Here is a 22,174-nt window from a genome sequence, read left to right as displayed (position 1 = left end):
CTCTAAGGGAGTAAGGATTTTGTGGAAAAGATGAGTAGAAAGAAAGAGTGGGGGGGTATAGCGTCTCCGGATTTTTTTTAGGTATTATTTGGCTTTTCAACAAAAAAATACCAGAATGTTATTGAACAAGAAGTCAGAGTATGATCTGGCCTGGAGAGCTTTAACGGCACATCTTGAGGAAGGAGCAGACTATTTCTTATATAAATTTGGACACCCAAAGTACTTTAAGAAGGTACGTTTGAAACTCCCCAGACAGGCATGTAATGTTTGGATGTATTTTCGGAGGGTGTTAGAGATACCTTATTTTTGTAGTTCTGCTCCAATCTGGGATTCACCCGGTACCCCTGATTGTCTTATTGACAAATTGTCAATTCCTTTGAGAACGAGTGGGATGGTAAGATGGGGTCAGATTATAGAAGGATCGGAATTGTTAAGCTGGTCTGCATTTCAGGGGGGTACTGGAGGGACAGTTTCTAAATTTAAGAATCTCCAGATTTCTAGTTGGGTGAAATCTCGACGAACAGGTGAAGGAGGGAGGAGCTTATGGGAAGGGAAATTAAACCAGAAAGTCATTAAAAAAGAAGTTGCTTTGTGGTATCATGCTTTGTTGGATACAGCAGAGGATGGTGCATCCCTTCCCTTGTTGAAGTGGGGGGGGATTTTTCCAACCCTAGAAGTTACAGCATTGTGGCAAAGGTCTTGTTCACAACTGTGGTTTACTATTAAACCTGCATGGTTGAAGAAAAACCATTTGTTTACACTCCACAGGGTTTATTGGACACCGGCTAGATTAACAGCTATTGGGAAAGTTAAGAAAAACTGTCCGAGGTGTGGGGAAGACAAGGCAGATGATGTTCACATGTTTTGGCAATGTTCAAGGTTGTTGAAATATTGGGAGGATATAGGAAGCATCCTAATGGTAATCTTTAATGTAAACTTAAAAATAAATGTTTCTATGGTGGTGTTTGGGGTTTGTGAACAGGGTATAAATTATCAGAGAATGTCAGCACATCAGGAGCACTTGTTGTTTGTACTAATGCTTTTAGCTAGACGAGAAATATGTCGTAAATGGGTTGATCCTCTCCCCCCTCTTGTTCAGGATTGGCAGACATCTGTAAATCGACTGTGCAAAATGGAACAACGAGGTCCTTTCTCTAGAAGAGACAATTTTTGGGTGGACTGGGAAAATGTTTATTAATAGTTCATCAAATTTGTGTTTTGTAGGTTCTTCGTTTGGTCTCCTCCTCTTGATACTTAAGTCCAATGATTAGAACTCCCCTCATCCTTTTGGGTGCTGCTTTGGTTACCATCAGGTCTCGAAGATAATAATAAGACTTGGTTGATGGCATGCGATTGGGAAAAGAGCAGTGAGTAGAACAGGTGGGGCGGCCCAATAGAGGTATGGACCGCATACCTGGAGACATACTTACTATTCGCCGTGACCATTACCTTTTCCTTTCAACCAAAGCGTGGGTGCCGAAATGAGGACAAAAAAAAAAAAGACCGCAAATGTGGCTATTGTTAAAATAATAAAACAAAGCTGAATAATATATGTCTAGGTTAAAGTGTACAGCGCCAGGCCCAGTTTGCTAAAATAACATGTATTGAGCTATAACTAAAATGGCTACACAACACTCTGAGGTCAGAGCCCACAAGGAATGACCTTGGTGGTACCATTTCTAGGCTGGAGTGATCTAGCATATGCCAGATTGGCAGATGTCAGGAGACCAGTGCCAGCCAGACTATAGTGCAGCCCCTAGGGAAGGTGTTTCCCTTGTGGGGAGTAAGTGTGCTCCCCATGATGTCCTGGATTACCAGGCAGGGGTCCAGTCTGAGGATACAGCCTCTAGGCTGGAGGGTCAGGTGCAGTGATAAACTCTGACCTGATGGGGGGCGGTTTGCCCATTCACCCCCCTGTGTGACTGCTAGGGGTACTCTTAATGGAAGGGGCAGGTTCAGGGTGTCCCCCTTGTCCTGGAAGAGGGACAACTGGGGGGGGGGGGTGAAGGACCACAGAAGGAGGGGCAGAGGGAGGGAAGCCTTGCCCTGACCCTGGTCCAACCTGAGGGAACAGACCCCAGGTTGGAAGATCAGTTCCAGGTTAACATCTCTGCACTGGTGGGAGAATTGTGCAGCACTGCTTCTACAAGCACCCTGACAATTTTGAACTCTGGGGGGTCACTCCTAGTGGGTGGGTGCAGGACCCCAGAAGGAGGGGCAGGAGGAGGGAAGCCTCACGCTGACCACGTTCCAACTTGAGGGTACAGACCCTAGGTTGGAAGACAAGTTGCAAGTTAACATCTCTGCACTGGTGGGTGAATTGTGCAGGACTGCTTTTACAAGCACCCTGACAATTCTGAACTCTTGGGGTATGGCTCATAGGGGGAGGGTACAGAGCCCTGGAGGGGAGTACCAATGTCAGGCTGCCATCCCTGACCTGGTGGAAGGAAGAGGGGACAAAGGGTGCCAGACACCTGGGGCTACTGCCCCCCCCACTTTCCAAAGTCACAGTGGTTGGAGAGCCCTGAAAGGCATGAGGCCTAGCTCTCATCCCTGACAGCTGCCAGTGACCACTGTGGCTTGCTGTCCTGGTGGAGGGCAGGAGGCACACCCCAGGGGTGGAGTAGGCCACACCACTGTGTTGGCCATGGTGGTATTTTCTGCCCACTGGGATACATCTGGGTGTCAGGGAGACCAGGTCCTCGGGGTCTGCGCACATTCCCAACATGTCCACCACAAGACAGCTCCAAACCTCCGATAGTAATATCACAGAGTCTAAGACAGTCCAAGTGGGGAAAAGGGGATTAGGTAGGGAACAGCTGGGAAAGAGACCTGTAGGAAGCAAAAGGTTAAACAACACAATATCAGAATAATCACATTGACTTTCACTAGAATATAGTTCTAAGCATTGTCTTACTGTAACCATGGATAATCTAAGAAGTGACTTAAACTAGACTTCAAGAAATCTGGGTACCTGGAACAAATCAAGAATGACTAATGCAATGTTTCATATGAGCTTTCATAAATTGTCACATAATGTTTAGAAGTACATGAGCCTTCTAAAATACTGTTTTCAGAATAAACACTGCTTTTTTAACATGAGGCCCAAAGTCAATCTGAAATAGTTCCTGGAAAACAATTGGAATTGTACCAGGGACTTAATATGCACAAAGAATGTCACATTTTGAATTTAGCATCTTTACAGGAAAATCATAGACTCAGGATAAATGTGTGCACTTCAACAAACTTTACATATCAAAGTTGTAGTAGCCATGAAATGAATCGCGCACTCGACTGATTCGAACAAGAATATGTAAATGCCATAAAATGATCGTGCAAGCCTTTGCCGATCTGAACATCAAGTTTTACATGCGGGAAATGAATTGCGCACTCAACCGATTCGAACAAGAATATGCAAATGCCATGAAATGATCGCGCAAGCCTTTGCCGATCTGAACACCAAGATTTACATGCAGTAAATGAATCGCGCACACTGCTGAGTCTAACAAGAATATGCAAATGCCATTAAATGATCGCGCAAGCCTTTGCCGATCCGAACACCAAGATTTACATGTGGTAAGTGAATTGTGCACACTGCAGATTCTAACAAGAATATGCAAATGCCATGAAATGATCGTGCAAGCCTTTGCCGATCTGAACACCAAGATTTACATGCAGTAAATGAATCACGCACACTGCCGATTCTAACAAGAATATACAAATGCCATGAAATGATCGCGCAAGCCTTTGCCGATCAGAACAACAAGATTTACATCAGAGCAATGATTTGCGTACTCTGAAAGTTTCACGAGTAGTCCCAAAAACTCAACAATCTTTTTAGAACGGGGTCAGGGGCCCAGCCCGACCTCCGCCTTACCACCCTGCTCAAGGATCACCAAGATAATGCGGGGCAGGCCTGGAACGTCAAGGTAGGCCTCCGGAACAGGAGCTCAGGAAATTGCTGCTGCTCTGCACCGAGACCTCTGAATAGTAAGCATGTGGAGCTGGGCTGGCTCCCTTAAATAGAGTCTGGCCCAGCCCACAAACCACACCCAGTCATGCTGCAGAGAAAGCTTCTAGAAGGTCCTAGAAGGGACCACACCCTAACACACTCAGTCAGTCTGCAGCAATGCCTTACAAATGAACAGTTATTGCAAACATCATTAATAGTGCTTTTCAAGGTTAAAGTCTGCAATGCAAAAGATTAACATACTGCATATAAACACAATGCATGAATTATGCTCTTGCATAAAGCCTGGGTTTTTGAATTTTTGTCGCCCGTAGAGCTCACACTGTCCTGATGTTGACACTGGGAAGCAAAGTAATGCTACGTGTTGCACAGATGGTATCCGCAGGTGAGGAGAAGGGTTCCCCATGGGTTAGCTTTGTGGGCCCTGAGAATATGGACAGAGGGATCCAGCTGGGTTCAGGAAGGCGTGGAACTGGAACATGCCCCTGCTGTTGTGGGCCAGGGTCCATGTTCTAATATCCCATTCAGGGATAGTCCCTCAAGGTATTGATTGGTCTCCCCTGGATTTAGACTGGTAGCGGGTTGTGTTTGGCTTGACACTTTTTGCAGGGTCATCCTCAATCTTTTTGCCTCCTTCCTCCTACTTTTTCTGACCTGTTTTTGTTGGCTTTAGGACTCTGGCTACTTTACCACTACTAACCAGTGCTAAAGTGCATATGCTCTCTGTATAAAATTGTATTGTTGATTGTTTTTTCCATGATTGGCATATCCCTAATAAAGAGCACTAGAGGGGAGGGGAAATCAAATGCTACTAGTGGGCCTGTAGCATTAATTGTCCTGCCCATAAGAGTAGCCCCATAAACATGGCCAGACCTGCGGCAGCAGTGTCTGTGAGTGCAGTTTTAAACTACAAATTCGACCTGGCAAATGTTCCAAGTTTTACGTGTAGTTTCCCTTTGGGAGCAGATGGGGATTTGGAATTTGGGGTCTCCGAACTCACAATTTGAAAATACATCTTTTGGTAAAGTTGGTTTTTAAATTGTCTGTTTGAAAATGCCACTTTTAGAAAGTGGGCATTTTCTTGCTTAAACCATTCTGTAACTCTGCCTGCTTGTGTATTCCCTGTCGGGGTCAGACTGACAGCTTGGGTTGTGTGTAAATCTCCACTAGACAGTGACACAAAGGGAGATGGGGTGTAGCATGAATATCCTGATGTGCCATTCTGGATAGAGTAGAAGGAGGAGTAGTCACTTACACCTGAATGAACAGTGTCCAACCCCCTGGTGTGTGTCTGGGGCCAAGCCTGGGCAAGGTAGGATCTTCTGAACAGCAAGTTTGCCTACTTCAAAGGCAGAAAGGGGTATAAGTAGTGGACCCAAAATTCCAGATTTTTACATTTGCTTCTGGAACCAAGAAGAACCTTTTCCAAGGAGAAGAGCTGAAGAGCTGTGTAGAAGTGCTTCCCTTGCCTGATACTGTGCTTTGTTGGGCCATTCTGCAGTTCCTGCTTCAGCCTGAGGAAGCAGACAAAGACCAGTCATTGTGATACATTACTGCTCCCGAAGAATTTCCAAGGGCTTGGACCAAGCTTGCCTCCTATTTTGAAGTCTCAGGGTCATCAATAACTTTGTCAGCCAGCACCTGGACTCTATGCTGAGGTTCCTGCCCTGCCAAGTGGTGCCCTATCCAACCCCTGAGCCCTTGAAAGGTGAGGCTGGTAGAAAAAGGATGGAAATCCATTCACAGGGTGCCGTGCTGGGAAACTTTTGATGCACCACCTGCAACGCTGCTGTAAAAATTAATGCACCACCTGCCTTGCGGCTGAAATCAAAGTATCACCTGTAGCGCTGCTGGAGAAATGACGCAACACCCACTTGCTGCTGCTAAAAACAACACAAACCCCACGCAGAGTGGTTTTCCATCACCGTGCAGCTGGATTTCTCATGCTCGTCGCTGGGTGTCAAAATCATCAAGAACCTGTGCAGATCCGAGGTGCCCTGTCGGGAAATTGACGCATTGCTCTCTTCATTTTCGAGTTAGGAATCGACTCATCGCTGACATTTACGATGCACGCTCGCCTGTGTGGTCTTATTTTTGCCACAAACCAGGTACTTTGTGTAACAACAATGTTTCCTTTGCTTTCTATGGAGTAAGATTCAATTATTTTGAAAATGTATAACTTTACCTGTGTATGTGGGACTTTTGTCATTTTTGTCTTATTGGATTTAGATAAATATTGCCTATTTTTCTAGACTGGTGAGGTATCCATTTTGTAGTCTATTCAATGTATTAGTGTGTGTTTGGTACAAATACTTTACACATTGCCTTTGAGATAAGCCTGAATGCTTGTGCCAAGCTACCAAGGGGGTGAGCAGGGGTAATCTAAGTGTGCATCTCCATTACCCTGACTAAAGTGAGAGTCCCTGCTTAGACAGGGTGCAAAATGACTGCCAACAAGAGACCTAATTTCTAACACCTTACATTTTTTGTTCTCTCAAAATATTCCCGGACGTTCCACACTTGCGGACCTTGAGGAATGATTCCTGCTTTGAGGTAAGGTATATTAGGGACAGTACTTATATGATAAATGTAACCAAAAGGATGAGACTTCACCGTACTGGGAATCTTCTGGTTACCCTCGACATTGAGTCATTCTATGCCAACATTCCCCAGAAAGACAATATTGAAGTGATTAGGCAGGTATTATACACCTGCCCAGTACCATGCAGAGTTTCCACAGACTTTATTATTGATCTACTTGACATTGCCCTATCTAAAATGTATTTTTATTCCAAATGGATTTCTATGAACAATGCTCCTGTACATCTATGGGAGCTAATATTGTTGCCCCAATCTAGCAAACCTCTATGTTGGCCATTTAGAGTGCATGTTCATCACCACAGAAACCAATCCTTTCTTTAGAAACATATACTGCTGGAAAAGGTACATTGATGATATTTTCCTGATTTGGGAAGGGGCAGATGAGGCACTCAGACATTTTGGCTACTACCTAATCAGCTGCCAACCCCACTTGAAGTTTACCTGTAATGTTGATCAATGTTGCATACCTATTTTGGATCTTCTGATGATTAAAAGTGACAATAACCAAATCACGATTTACTCTACTACAGTACAAGAGTTTCCATTTTAGGGCTCTGAAAGATGTATTACCAATTGGCAAATTCCTTTAACTTCGTACGAATTGTACTTTGAAAAATTACTATTTCAGAGAGGGAGCTATACTTAGCCAACAATTACTAGCGAGAGTTTACCCCCAAATGACTAGTTAATAATTCTTTCAAAAGGGCATGACACAATCCAAGGGATATTATTCTGCAGACCAGACAAAGGCCCCCTATGGATAAGATTGCATGTGTCACAACATTCTGTTCGCAGACCAACAAGATTGTAGAAATTATTAAAAAAAACATTGGTTCATTCTTAGAACTATGGACCCCTTTCTGGACACCCTCCTTTTCTCTTACAAGAAAGGAAAATTCCCTAGGGATCACTTGGGTCATGCAGACATAGGAATACCAAAAGACCATGTGACATTGCCTTCCCTTTTTGGTTTGGATCCAGTTAAAGTAGATTACAAATGTGGCAACTGTGCTGCCTAATAATACAGGACTAATATAAAACTGTTTGTTCATCTTGACATCCAATTTACTTTCACATCACATGAAATGTGCTTCGACCAATCTCATTAATTGTACCTGGTGTCCTTGTGATCTCATTTACATTGGACAGACAGCTCAAAAGGTACGAACAAGGATAAGTCAACATAGGAGCCGCATCAGATGCTGCGTAGAAATAGCACAATGGTCCAGCACCATCAGGAACAACAACATACTTCAGAAGACTTCAGATGGCAAGCCATTGAAAAGACTGTTCCTTCGCCAAGAGAAGTTGACAATGGTTTGAACTTAAAAAGACTGGCATGCAAATGGGTAGAGAAATGTGACTTTATAAAGAGTGGTCTGAACTCCATGGAAGAATGGAGGACGTACACTTCACTACTGAACTACCCCAGCACAACATTTGTACCATTTTGCATATTGATGTGTATTTATTACATTTTTGGACTAAATCCTAACTGTCAATAATTGTTCTCATACAGTATGTCTCTTTATATGTGATCTATAATACATAGCAATGATTCCTCCTTGTCCCTTGTAAACAATAGTATCCTTAGGCATAGTATTCTTGTAGCTCACCTTGAAGTTTGTGCTGTTATCCCTGTGTCATAATTTTATTTTATGTTTTACACTTGTTCAAGTATGTTACATCCCTTTCCCATATTCTTTCCTTCATCTTCCCCTTATTAAAAGAAGAACATTAAATATTTACTGTCACCTATCCTTTCGTTGAGAACCCAAACGTATCACCTTAATTTAGCTTTGTGGTAAATGCTGCCATTTATGTATGGTGTCCAGTTAGTGTTTTTCACATTAATCAATATCCCTTTTTGTCCTATATGGTGACGCCCACTCCCTGCCTTCCCTTCCCTCTCTTTACACATCTCTATCCTGGAGCGCACCATTCTAGTGCGAATAGCTCTTTATTCCACGATGCTCTCCTATAGCCTTGAGGAAACTTAATGTCAATATTGTGACGGGGTCTGAGCAAGGTTCACATCTCCCCCTTCACCTTTAAACTTTAATTTGTATTCTTATTTGTATTTTAGTATCCATTCAAACGGTTTGCGCCTTATGTGCAGCTTCTATATCTTCATTTTTTCCCGTACATTTTTTAATATCAAGAGTGCTGCTTCGAGCGCGAGTAGCTTGCCATCTCAGATATTCCTAATCAATCTGCCCCGGGCGAGCATGTCGTTTGTGCTTTCAGACCAAGTTTATAAAGAGGAAACAGTTTGTCTCTTCCTTTTTCCCTCAGATTTGGAGATTCATACTCTTTAGTGTTCCTCAATGAAGGAATAGCTCTTTTCCAGCTGATGTGTCACTTTACACATTCAGGTAAATTTCTTTCATTAACCCTTCCCTTGTAAATCCAGCTCTCGGTTACAGCTGTTTTTTGGTTATTTTTGGGTTATTCCACGTGTATTAAGCACCATGGCAAGCTGCACATTTTGGCACCATCATGGTGAGTTAAACTCTAGAGGGAGAATAGGGTCTCATGACTAGGTGTATTTGGTGGCAAGACTTTGCATATTCCTCCAGGACTGCCACACAATAGAGGGATTAGGTGTGTCTGGATCGGCTACCAAAAGCGGGATGGGGGTAGAGCTGGAAACAATCCTACTTGCATGTCAATAGGCTGTTTAATGCATTCACACAAAGGACTTCACAGTAGCCTTTTGCACCTGCAGCCAGGCTGAAGCAAGACCATGAAGATAGGAAATTCTAAAAACTTCTAAGAGAATTTCTAGAAACATGTCCTACTTCAAAAAAGACACCAGGTATAAATTAGGATGTTCTGACCTACTCTTCGTTTCACTCTCTAGAATTGTGGTAGTACTCACAGAGAACTGGTTGCTGCTGTGGATTTCAGAAGACTGTTTGCTGTGCCTGGAAGGATTGCTCTGCTGCATGAATCCTGCTGTGAATTGTTTGAGGTCTCCTAGTTGAGACCTGTTCAATTGCCTGAATCCAGGACCACCAGAGGGACTTGAAAGGCTTTTTTGGCTGGTCTCCTGATAAGAGCTTCATTAAAGGAAAAGGCTCCAGCCTTCTTAAACATGCAGCTCCACTCCTGGATGAGTCCTACCCCTTGCGCTGGTGCCTCTCCAGTCCTGGACCCTTGGAAACGGTGCTAAAGGAGCCCAGGTACCCAAACACCAAAACTTGAACATTTTGGCTGAGAACTGCCCTGAGTACCAAGAGGAGACTACCTACTCATCAATCTCCCCAAGTGGCATTGCTGGTCGGTCTCACTTTGTGTCAACTCTCACTATGTTCTTCTCTGCAGCAGCATATCTTGTTCAGACCCACCTCTGTAAAGGTGTGTCTGTCCTCACGGAGCCCTCATCCGCTATAGCCTGCAACTTTGTCCTGCTGTAGAGTTTAGACTTACAAAAACACAATAAGGGCCTCATTACGACTTCGGCGGTCCTTTCACAGGAATGCCGAAGTCGCTGCAGGCAAAAGACCACCAGTAATGGAGGTCTTTTGCCTGCCCCATTAGGAGTTTTCTGCTGAGCCAGCGGCAAAAACAGCATTTCCACCCTGTGGGCCAACGGAAAACACACCACAACAGTGACGCCGGCTTGTAATCTAGTCAGCTGCAATGTTGAGGTGCAACAGCACCCGTTGTGCATTTCACTGCTTGTAATTCGGGCAGTGAAATGTGAGACAGGGCTGTCCATGGGGATTTCTGCACTGTCCATGCAAACTACATAGGCAGTGCAGGGGCCCCCTGGGGCCCCCAATACCCACTTTCTGCCAGCCTTTGCCTGACAGTGAGACCGCCATGCAAAGGCTGTCGGAAAGGGGACTCGAAATCCACAGGGCAGCATTACAAGCATCGCTGCCCTGGCGGATTGCGGCCGCCGAGACCACCAGGCTGTCGACAGGCAGCAACCTGCTGTTGCCAGAGGTTGGACCATGGCACATCTGCAACGGGCATAATAGAGAGGTCGTATCGCCCTGTTTGCTGTGGTCCGACCGACATCGTGAGTGTGGAGGTCTTGAGACCGCCACACTTGTAATGAGGGCCTTTGTCCAATGGCTCCCCATCAATGACAACACCTCCTCCTCCACAGTTACTGCCTGCAGCCTTACCCTCACTGAACTTTACCTTCTCATATATTTCTTCACAAAATTTCTTGTAAGTCCGAAGGTAAGCACACTTTTTGTATCTGACCCGTGCTCCTTTGTGGTCTGCCATAACAATTGACTTTGACCTTGTCTGGCATGACTAGATGTCAGCAGTTAGGTCTTTGATCGGTTTGGCACTATATTTCCTTCTAACCTTGAAAAAATCATAATTATCTGTTTTTTGGTCTTTTTGGTGACAAATAGTGTATTGAAAGGTACTCTATTTTTCTAAATGGATGTGGGATTTTGCTTGCATTGCCTTTTCACTTCATTACTGAATAAGAACTTTACACATTGCCTCTAATTTAAGACAGATTGCTATTGTGCCTAGCTGTTAGAGGGTTAAGCACACATTTATTTAGTGACTTTAGTTGCAGGGATTGTTGCAGTTGCTTGAACAGAATTTATACCTCAGACAAACCAACAACTCATTTGCTCATATTAACAATTTCTCTCTTTTTCTAAATATGTTTGGGATTTTTCTTGTGAGGTGTTTAAACTTTATTACTGTTTAAGTGCTGAATAATTACTTTACTCGTTGCTTCTAAATTAGGCCTATCTGCATTTGTGCCTCACAAACAGTAGGTTAATCAATAATTTCCCTGACAAAGACTGTGATTATTATTTTAAGTTCCCTTCAACCAATAATCCAACATCTTGCAGATTGCCAGATCTGTTATTATTCAGATATGTAGTTGTAACATGCTACAGTCATATTTAGAATGGGCAGTAAAAATGAAATAATATGTGTTATTACTAAACGTACTGAACGTACTGTCAGTTCTTTAAATTTTCTCAGATATTTGTAAAGATATGACATTTTTAAAAACTAGGACAATATAATTGCATAATTTCATGAAGTCATTAAAATATGTTTTTCACATTACTATTATGGCGACCCCTAATCTTATGTATTTCTTTGTTTTTGCTTGTACCACCCTATGAAAAATGAAATAAATAAAACGGTTGGTATTAATCTGTTTAGTGATTTTTGTTGTAAAAGTCAGCAATTTATGCTATTGGAGTTAAAATTGAAAATATATATCTTTTGATCCCTTTCTTTAATGCTTTCAGTCCATGGAGATTTCAGCAGAACTTACACAATCATGTCATTTGCGTGCAAGGGTTTATGCAGATTTGGTAAAGGGTGCCTAAGTTATAAATATACTAGAAAACTGCTATCATTGAAACTGAGACCTAAACGTCGCTACACATTACATATTTTGGTGCTTGTATTGCACAAAATGAAGTTGTATAAAAAGTAATTTTTCGACAGAGGATGTGCTTTGGCAGGTTCCTGTGAAATACAAATTTCATTCGGAGGTTAGATTCCGTGCAGTGTCTTGCCTCTAGGTAATTAGTGAACTTAAATATTGACAGTCCCAAACCACTCAACAAAGCAGGGTATTTACTACATTCTTTGCTCTAAAAACAAACCATGGATCAAACCTAGAGAGAAGTACGACTGTACAGAAGATTAAGGTGGTCAGTACAACCCTGGCGGTTGGTGTTAAAGCGGCAGTAAAACCGCCAACAGGCCGGCGAAAAAAAAAAATGGAATTACGACCGTGGCAGAAACCGCCAACATAGACAGCCACTTTAACACTCCGACCGCCAAGGCGGTACAAACAAACACCGCGGCTGTAACCACCAACAGACAGACAGGCGGAAGACAATGTACCACCCACATTATTACAAGCCACCAATCCGCCACCTTTTCCAGGGCAGATACACCGTGAACAAAAACACGGTGGAAACAGGATTTGGAAGGGAAAACGCTCACCTCTACACATCCCACGAGGAACCAGGACGCCATGGAACCGGAACTTCAGATTCTTCCAGCCTTTATCTTCCTGCTCCTCTATCAGGAGCACGAACGCCGGTGGCGAAGACCACGGTGAGTACTGCACCTACGACACAGAGGAGAGTGGAGGGAAAAAATAGTGACACACACACGCAACACTCCCACCCCCACCCTCACCCACGACAATACACAAACTAATACATCATGATACATCACAGTTACACCCCTCAACCCCCCCTTGAAGAATGCAAGGTCAAAAGGAAATGAGTTGAATTATTGTAATATATATGAAGACAGTAATCAAAAATATATACATATATTAAGATGTTCACACTATAAACAAATATATACACCAAGAATCCAAGTCCAAGGTATTTCCACTATCAAAGTCCGTGGACCACTGGGCCCAAAAGGCATGGGCGAGGCCCACACTCAATACCCAAAACAAGACGGAGAGAACACTGCTGGGGCATCAGATACAAATAAAAAAGGCACCTCAGGGAGAAGGGAAGGGGGGCACCTTAGCCGGATGAGTGCACAATGCCACATCCACGAGGGGGCTCCATGCCCACTGTTCAATCCTGGGGAGTGCAAAACCACAGTCTCTCAAGTCTCTACAGTGGGTGGTTTGCCCACTTTTTCAATCCTGGGTAGTGCAAAGCCACAGTCTCTCATGTCTCTACAGTGGGTGGTTTGCCCACTGTTCAATCCTGGGGTGTGCAAAGCCACAGTCTCTCAAGTGGATAACATTCTCCACTGGTTTCTGGAGGGGGCTTTGTGCACAGAGTGCTTCATTCTGCCAAGGACTGTGTGAGTGGATGTGATACTCCACTGGTTCTGAAGGGGGCTTTGTGCCCAGAGTACTTCATCCTGCCAAGGACTGTGTGAGTGGATGTGATACTCCACTGGTTCTGGAGGTGGCTTTGTGCCCAGAGTGCTTCATCCTGCCAAGGACTGAGGTAGTGGATGCCTTTCTCCACTGGTTCTGGAGGGGACTTTGTGCCCAGAGTGCTTCCCCCTGCCAAGGACTGTGTGAGTGGATGTGATACTCTACTGGTTCTGGAGGGGGCTTTTGGCTCAGAGTGCTTCATCCTGCCAAGGGCAGAGGTAGTGGATGTGATACTCCACTGGTTCTGGAGGGGGCTTTGTGCCCAGAGTGCTTCATCATGCCAAGAACTGTGTGAGTGGATGTGATACTCCACTTTTTCTGGAGGGGCTTTGTGCCCAGAGTGCTTCATCCTGCCAAGGAGTGAGGTAGTGGATGCCTTTCTCCACTGGTTCTGGAGGGGGCTTTGAGCCCAGAGTGCTTCATCCTGCCAAGGACTGTGTGAGTGGATGTGATACTCCACTGGTTCTGGAGGGGGCTTTGTGCCCAGAGTGCTTCATCCTGCCAAGGACAGAGGTAGTGGATGTGATACTCCACTGGTTCTGAAGGGGGCTTTGCGCCCAGAGTGCTTCATCCTGACAAGGACTGTGTGAGTGGATGTGATACTCCACTGGTTTTGGAGGGGCCTTTGAGCCCAGACTGCTTCATCCTACCAAGGACTGTGTGAGTGGATGTGATACTCCACTGGTTCTGGAGGGGGCTTTGTGCCCAGAGTGCTTCATCCTGCCAAGGACTGTGTGAGTGGATGTGATACTCCACTGGTTCTGGAGGGGGCTTTGTGCCCAGAGTGCTTCATCCTGCCAATGACTGTGTGAGTGGATGTGATACTCCACTGGTTCTGGAGGGGGCTTTGTGCCCAGAGTGCTTCATCCTGCCAAGGACAGAGGTAGTGGATGTGATACTCCACTGGTTCTGGAGGGGGCTTTGCGCCCAGAGTGCTTCATCCTGACAAGGACTGTGTGAGTGGATGTGATACTCCACTGGTTTTGGAGGGGCCTTTGTGCCCAGACTGCTTCATCCTACCAAGGACTGTGTGAGTGGATGTGATACTCCACTGGTTCTGGAGGGGGCTTTGTGCCCAGAGTGCTTCATCCTGCCAAGGACTGTGTGAGTGGATGTGATACTCCACTGGTTCTGGAGGGGGCTTTGTGCCCAGAGTGCTTCATCCTGCCAAGGACTGAGGTAGTGGATGTGATACTCCACTGGTTCTGGAGGGGGCTTTGTGCCGAGAGTTCTTCATCCTACCCATGGCGGCCTCAGTAGCATCAGAATCATTGGCACTCACTGGCCTGCGGTGCTGTTCTGGCGGCGGTGTCCTGGGCAGCGGTGCTTCTGGCGGCGATGTCCTGGGCAGCGGGGCTGGAGGCAGCGGTGTCCTGGGCAGTGGTTCTGCTGGCCGCAGTGTCCTGGGCAGCGGTGTCCTGGGCAGCGGGGCTGGTGGCGGCGGTGTCCTGGGCAGCGGTTCTGCTGGCGGCGGTGTCCTGGGCAGTGATGCTGCTGGCGGCAGTGTCCTGGGCAGCGGTTCTGCTGGCGGTGGTGTCTTGGGCAGCAGTGCTGTTGGCGGCGGTGTCCTGGGCATCGGGCTGGTGGCGGTCTTGTCCCCCGTGCAGATCTTCCCAGACTTGCCAGTTTTACTGTGCCACTTCCCCACCTTGGATGGCTGTCTCCACACCCCCAACTGTACCCCTGGGAGTGGCTTTGGTGGCTGATTTCTTTCCCCTCTCCCACCGGACACTGGCCAGCTTTTTATGCTTTACAGGTGTGGGACTGTCCGTGCTCTGGCTCCTTGCCACACTGGCTGCCCTGCTGCCTGGCGCACTCCAGAAGCCAGTTACTACTGACACCACTGGTCCCGCAGATGTTGTGGCTGAGGTGCTGGGTTGGGACCTGGAGAGTAGGGCCCTAGGAGACTGAAGGGGTGGGGGAGGTGAGGGAAAGAGGTCAAGGTTGGACAGGAAAAGTTTCTTAGGAACACTGGGACAGGTAGATGGAGGGGGTTTGGGAGTGGAGGAAGAGGTAGTGGTTGTAGGAGGTGTACGTTTGGTGACTTTGGGTGAAGGTGCATGGGCTGGAGGCTGTCGTGAGGTGGATGGCTGTTGGGTGGGTGTGTGGCTGCGTTTGTGTAACTTGGGAGGTGGCCTCACAGACACACTGGGTGATGGACGTAGTGGCTGAGGATGTAGTTCATGCAGGTGTAAGTGGAGATGAGACAGGGAGGGAGGAGGGAGACGAGGAGGAGGGAGACATAGTGGAGGCAGTGGATGTTGGTGTGTCTGCATGTGTGTGATGCTTGCAAGAGTGCCTGTGGGATGTGTGGTGCTTATGTTTGCCAGAGCTTCCCTTGTGTGTTGAGGTGTGTGAATGCTGGTCTGATGTTGTGCTTGGGATAGGCTGATGTACAGGGGTTTGGGTCTGGGTGGAGGAAGTTGGAGGGGGGAGGCTAGAGGCAGGGACAATGGCTGCCATCAGTGCTGAGGTCAGAGTCTGAAAGGCTCGCTGATGGGCTGCCTGACCAGAGTGAATGACCTCCAGGTATGCATTGGTTTGTTTCAACTGCCTCCCTACATCCTGGATGGCATTCAAAATGGTAGACTGCCCAACAGTGATGGACCTGAGGAGGTCAATGGCCTCCTCACTGAGGGCAGCAGGGGTGAGAGGGGCAGGGGCTGAGGTGCCTGGGGTGAAGTAGATGCCCACCCTCCTGGGTGAGCGGCCATGGGGCAAATGCTGAAGGGCTGCTGGGAGCGCGGTGCTGGGAGCGGGGGTAGAGGCTGTACCAGTAGATGCGGGTGGCACAGATGGGCCCGCCACCGCAAGGGAGCTCCCATCAGAGGAGGTGTCCGTATCGCTGTTGTCAGCTCCTGTCCCCGCCGTGGAGCTCCCCTCGCCCTCCGTCCCACTGGTAAATTCAGACTCCGTAGCGTCGCCCTCCAGGGCCATGTGGGATGCAGCTCCCTCCTGCTCCGGTGCACTGCTCCTCCGCCTGATGATGCTAAAGCACACAAGAACAGGGAGGCCACAAAAAGGGGGGGGCAGAAGAAAGACATGTTGACTGCCTTAGGAAGGGTCCTTGCCTACTAAAACAGCCCTGGCCTAGGGAAACCCACAGCCCACCTCCCCCACCGAGACACCTTCAATGCACGCTGAATCAGCAGAATGAGAGTGTACTCACCCCCTTGTGGCTGCTGTGATGCCCTCAAGCGCCCATCCAACTCCAGGTACGCCACCGCCAGGATCCTGAACATCAGGGGGGTCATGGTGTGATGGGCACCCCTCCAACGTTGGGAGGCCATTCCCAGCTGGGCATTCGCCGTCTTCTTGCTCCAGCTGCGAATGTCCTCCCATCTTTTCCCTCAGTGGGTGCTCCGTCTGTGGTAGACCCCCAGGGTCCGGACTTCCTTGGCGATGGCACACCAAATGTCCTTCTTGTGGTGGGCGCTGACCTACAGGAATAGTACAGGGGAAAAAGGGAAGTTATTACCGTCCTCACCGTCACAGTCATTGGCCCACATCCCTACCCTTGCCATGACGCACATGCACTCACCGTCGTTTCATGTGCGCCTCATTCTCACCCCCCCGATCTTTCATCCACACCACTCCACACAGGCATTGCCCATACAGCATGCTCACAGTGTACTTACCTGTTTGTCTGGAGGACCGTAGAGTAGCGTGTATTGGGGGAGGACCCCATCCACAACTTTCTCCAACTCCTCCGTGCTGAAGGCAGGGGTCCTTTCCCCAGACACACGAGCCATTGTCTCTTCCAGACTGAGGTCACAGCAGCACTTTCAGTGTAGGTCCTCTCCTGTCGAAGATCAGGTTTCAAGTGATTAAACAGAGAGAAAATGGCAGTCACGTCTGCGGTGATGCGTACCGTCACCGCCGGCGTACATCGTCATTGGATCCTGGGACCCATAGGGTCCAATGTTAACCAATGCAGGATTGCGCCGCGGTCTTCGACCGCCGATCATATCCCATTGTCCCACTTTACAGGTCAGGTAGCTGCCATTTCATGGGCTCACATGGCATTATTTTGGACTGTGTCACACATATCTAGGCCTTGCCTAAACACTCTGTAAGCTGTGTTTACGTACCTCAGAGTTGGTTGACTCTCTGCTCGCTGTTCTCCTCCATAGGCACAGTCTGCTGGGGCATGTGAGGAGATGGCGGCATCCTCCGGTGTACAGACCGCTGGTGGACCTGTCGACAATGGAGGAGCGACATGTGATCATCACCTACAGACTTGATCGTCCCACAGTCCAGGAACTGTGTGCCCAGTTGGGGCCAGACCTGATGTCAGCTATCCGCCATCCCACAGGAATCCCCGAGTGCAGGTGCTGTCAGTACTCCATTTCCTAGCAAGTGGGTAATTTCAAACTACAGTGGCCATAGCATCAGGGATGTCCCAGCCTATGTTTTCCAACATGTTGTCCAGAGTGTTGTCTGCCCTGCTGAAACACATGCGGAGCTACATCGTTTTCCCTCAGGTGGAGGATTTGTCTACAGTGAAAGGTGATTTCTATGCCCTGGGATATATCCCCAACATCATAGGTGCCATTGATGGGACACATGTGGCCTTGGTCCCCCCCCGCAGGAGTGAACAGTTGTACAGAAACCGGAAGAGTTACCATTCGATGAATGGTGTGTATGGCAGACCAGTACATCTCCCATGTGAATGCCAAATTCCCTGGCTCAGTGCATGACGCTTACATGTTGAGAAATAGCAGCATCCCTTATGTGATTGGGCAACTCCAGAGGCACCGTGTGTGGCTATTAGGTGAGGACATGGACCCAATACAGTGTGAGTAGTTGTCTGGGTCTGGGGATGTCCCTATGAGTTAGTGTGTGTCTAACAGTTGTCCCTCGCCATTTGCAGGTGACTCTGGTTACCCCAACCTGTCATGGCTACTGACCCAAGTGAGGAATCCCAGGACAAGGGCAGAGGAACGCTACAATGAGGCCCATGGGTGAACTAAGAGGGTTATAGAGAGGACATTCGGCCGTCTGAAGGCCAGGTTCCGGTGCCTCCATATGACAGGTGGTTCCCTCTTCTACTCACCAAAGGTGTGCCAGGTCATCGTGGCCTGCTGTATGCTTCACATCTTGGCTTTGCGACGACAGGTGCGTTTTCTGCAGGAGGATGGTCTAGATGGAAGTGTTGTGGCAGCTGTGGAGCCTGTGGACAGCGAAGACGAGGAAGCAGAAGAAGAGGACATAGACAACAGGAACACAGTGATCCTGCAATACTTCCAGTGAGACACAGGTAAGAAGACAACACAGTCTGCTACATCTGATTTAATTCTACTACCTCTCATCTGTCTGTCATTTTCATCCAGTATATGGTCACTGAGTTGTCACTTTCCCTTACTATTTCACAGATGTGGATCCCACTGTATGACATCTGCTTTCTTTCCGCATGGACTAGAGCTGTGTGACATACGTATGTTGACATTACATTTGATATAACATTTTGCCACTGTTATTGCAAATACACATTTTTGAAAGCACAGACTGACTCCAGATTGTTTTTTGATTTAAGGGTGTTTATTTAAGTGCTCAATAGTGGAGGGGGTTGTAAAATGGTCAGGGGTGATGGTGGAGAAATGTCCATGGCAGAGTCCAGTAGTCTCACAGGTGCATTGTCCAAAGGGACATAGGAAGTGGAGCTGGGGCAGTTTAAGTAAGGACAGGGTGACAAAGTGGGACAGAAGGATGACAATCAGGGTGGTCTCATTTCTTGGCGGGGGTCTTGGCATTGTTCTCTGTCGTTGTCCTGGATCTCAGGGACCGTTTGTGGGGTGGTTCTCCATCTGCAGGGGGCGGGGTGCTGGTGTGGTGGTCCTGTGGCGGTGCCTCCTGTCCACTAGTGCCGGCGGAGGTGGTAGGCAGTTCATCGTCCAGGCTAGTGTCAGGGGCCCCTTGTTGTGCCACAGTGTCCCTCCTGGTGTTCATGAATTCCTTCAGCATTCCTACAATGGTGCCCAGGGTGGAATTGATGGATTTGAGTTTCTCCCTGAAGCCTAAATACTATTCCTCCTGCAGCCGCTGGGTCTCCTGAAACTTGACCAGTACCGTTGCCATCATCTTCTGGGAATGGTGGTAGGCTCCCACAATGTTGGAGAGGGCCTCATGGAGAGTGGGTTCCCTGGGCCTGTCCTCCCCCTGTCGCACACCAGCACTCCCAGTTCCCCTGTGTTCCTGGGCCTCTGTCACCTGAACCGTGTGCCCACTACCACTGTTCCCAGGTCCCTGGTGTTGTTGGGGTGGTGGGTTAGCCTGGATTCCCTGTAGTGGTGGACACACTGCTGATTGACGAGTCCTGGGGACAGAGGTATGGGCCCGCTGGGTGGGTGCTGCGCTGGTGTTTCCGGAGGGGGCAAGCTCTGTAGTGGCCTGCGCCAGTGTGAGGGGAACTGACTGACCCGAGGTCCCAGATGGGCTGGGCTGGTCATCTAGATCCAGTTAGACAGAGCTGCTGTCATCACTGTGGGCCTCTTCTGTGGGTAGAGTGGACATATCCGGACCTCCTGTCCGGTGACGTTGGATAGGAGTCCTGCAGGGGTGTAAAGTCTTAATTATTGCGTCTGTGTGTTTCATGGTGTTCAATGGGTGGGTGACCGTGTCCCCAGTGCTTGCATTCCTGTGTAGGACCTTGTGTGATAATGGTTTAGGGGCGTGTATGGGTATGTGTAGTGGTCATGCATTGGTGATGGGTGTCCATACTTTGGTGTTACATGCAGGGCTTGAGTTTGGGATGTGTGGTTTGTGATATTGGGACATACGTGAGGAGTTGGAGTGATGGGGGTGAGGGCGAGGGTTGGGGTGTATGATAGCATGCAGGTGGGTGGGGGATGTAATAGTTAAGATTTGACTTACCAGAGTCCATTCCTCCTGCTACTCCTGCGAATCCCGCAGGATGCAGTATAGCCAAGACCTGCTCCTCCCATGTTGTTAATTGTGGGGGAGGAGGAGGGGGTAGGCCACCAGTCTTCTGAACTGCGATGTGATGTCTTTAGACCACGGAACGCACCTTCCCCGGTTGTTCGTTACACCTCTTCCTGATGTCACCCCTAGTTCTTGGGTGCTGTCCCACTGCGTTGACCCTGTCCACGATTCTTTGCCATAGCTCCATCTTCCTAGCTATGGTGGTGTGCTGCACCTGTGATCTGAATTGCTGTGGCTCTACCTGGATGATTTCCTCCACCATGACCCTGAGCTCCTCCTCAGAGAACCTGGGGTGTCTTTGCGGTGCCATGGGGTGGTGTGGGTGATGTGTGGGGTGGTGTGTGTTGTGATGTGAGGGGTGATATTTAGAGGTGTGTTGTGTGAGGTACGTGGATGTTGTGTGAGTGATGGTGTGGAGTGCTTGTGGATGCTAGTTTGTAGATGGTGGTGTCTCTCTCTGGCCCTCAGTCGCAATTGTTGACGTAAGGGTTTGTGGGTGATGTGGGTGTGTGTTTTATATTGTATTGGGTGTGTGGGAGTGGTGTGTGTGTGTGTGTATCAGGTGTGTGTATTCAAATGTCCAATGTGGTAGTGTTTTGTATATGTGTGTGTATTTTGAGCACGGCGGTGTGTACCGCCAATGGAATACCAGGGTTGAAAGACCGCTGCATGGATTCGTGGGTCGTGATAGTGTGGGCGTATTCCTGTTGATGTGACGGTGGAGGTTTTGTTATCGCCAGTTTATCACTGACCTTTGGTGTGGCGGACTTGTGTGGGTGTCTGGATTTTGGCAGATTCCGAGCTGTTGGTCATAATGACCGTGGCGGAATTTCACGGCCGCGGCGGTGTGTTGGCGGTCTTCTGCATGTCGGTAAGCTGCTTTTACCACCAGTGTTGTAATGACCACCTAAATGTGAATTTAAACAACAACAAAAAAAATGTAAATAATTTTGCTATTTTAATAATAGCTTTTTTGAATCTCAAAACAATGTTATTTGGGCACGTACGCAAAAAACTGTGCCCAGTGGAAAATCAGTGACAAAGATTTTGTGATTATAAGGAATATGTGAGAACGGGAATGCATCCACTGAGATTCAAGTGAACATCAAAAAAGAAATGTCAGCGCAGAGAACAAATCCCCGGAAAGAATGCAAAGGTAGTCTGACAAATGTTAATGAACCTAAAACACAAGATATATTTCAAGCTTTGCCAGAGCAACAGAAAACTAATTATGAATTATTTATCTTAACACATCTACCAAATGCCACCGTGCATAATAATAAACAAATAGCAGTGTGCGCAAATAAAGGTATTTTATTCAATAGAGACAAAAAAGATCTTAAGGTATTATTTGTCATGGACATAGTGATTCACGACTGAAATTAGAAGTACTTTTTATCAGTGCAGCAGTAGATGATTTGCTCTCCACTACCTCTCTCATCCTTGCTTTTTCACTCAATTGACCACCTCTGCCCGTTTTGTCTATGAGCTGAGTTCATGGTTACAGTATTAAGGAAATAGAATGAGCTCCTATGACTTTTGAATGTGTGTTTTCTAAAGATATTGCCCTTGATAGCACTTCTTGTAACTGATATTTGGTAACTTTTACATCTGTCTTTCACTTCTTCCTCTACCATCCACTTATGAATTTCTCTTCCGCTTCCTTATTTAGACACACTACTATAAACACTGGTGAAATATGCGCTTTTAGCAACACTGCTTGCATTTGCGAAGCGCATTAAATGCCTTTGTATTTTCTTTAAAGTAGGTCTGGTAGTTGGAGGAGGATTTGT

Source organism: Pleurodeles waltl, chromosome 3_1 (genome assembly GCF_031143425.1).
Source record: "Pleurodeles waltl isolate 20211129_DDA chromosome 3_1, aPleWal1.hap1.20221129, whole genome shotgun sequence".
NCBI classification, from domain to species: Eukaryota; Metazoa; Chordata; class Amphibia; order Caudata; family Salamandridae; genus Pleurodeles; species Pleurodeles waltl.
Note: the sequence above shows the minus strand (reverse complement) of the source record.